Raw genomic sequence first — 768 nt, 5'->3', positions numbered from 1 at the left:
AAGCTTCCCAAAAAAGCCAATCTCCAGTGGGGAGGGGAGAGTAGAAGGGTGGAGGGGGGGGGGGGGGACATGTTAATAGTTTTAAAACCTGGGGAACCCTGAAGGGTATAAAACCCAGGGGGTTTAGCATAAAGCCCTCAGGTAAATCTTCACCTTCTTTTCAAATGCATTTTTTTTTGGTGGGGTTGCTTTGCAAAAGGGCTTGGGCCAGGTTAGCAAGGTCGGGTCTGTTCCCAGCTGGCCAGGAGGAGCAGCTCCTCATCTCCAGGGAACCCTCCTCACCTCCCAGGTGCCACAGCCCCCAGCTCGGGGCAGGGGCTTGGAGGGAGATCCACGGGTACCTCGGCAAGAAACAGAAGAGACTAACATTTGCCAGGTCTTCCCGGGGGGGGGGATGATGGGAGGGGGGGTGCTGGGGAAAGGGGGAGGGTAGAGAGAAAGCAGGAGGAAGGGGAGAAGGAGAAAAGATCCAATTCCCTGCTGCTCCTCCCCAGCCAGCACGGTCTCAGCAGCACCCTGAGAGGCAGAGGAGACACGAGATGCATTTGGTTGGTTGGTTTTTGTTTTCTTTACCTTTAAAATAATGACTCATTTTATTTTTTTTTTCCTTTTAATACGTAGTTATAAATATATTTTGTCAAAATATATGATCATTATTGTCAAAAAAACAAAACAAAAAAAAAAAAATTTTCACATAAAATCATAAAAAAGGTCAAGGTGAACGTTTTTAGTTTAGAGAAGAGTCCAGCTATAGCAAGCAGTTCTGGG

Source organism: Chaetura pelagica, unplaced genomic scaffold (genome assembly GCF_000747805.2).
Source record: "Chaetura pelagica isolate M959 unplaced genomic scaffold, ChaPel_1.0 scaffold274, whole genome shotgun sequence".
Classification (NCBI taxonomy): domain Eukaryota; kingdom Metazoa; phylum Chordata; class Aves; order Apodiformes; family Apodidae; genus Chaetura; species Chaetura pelagica.
The sequence above is the reverse complement of the archived record's forward strand: the minus strand, read 5'-3'. Positions refer to the sequence as shown.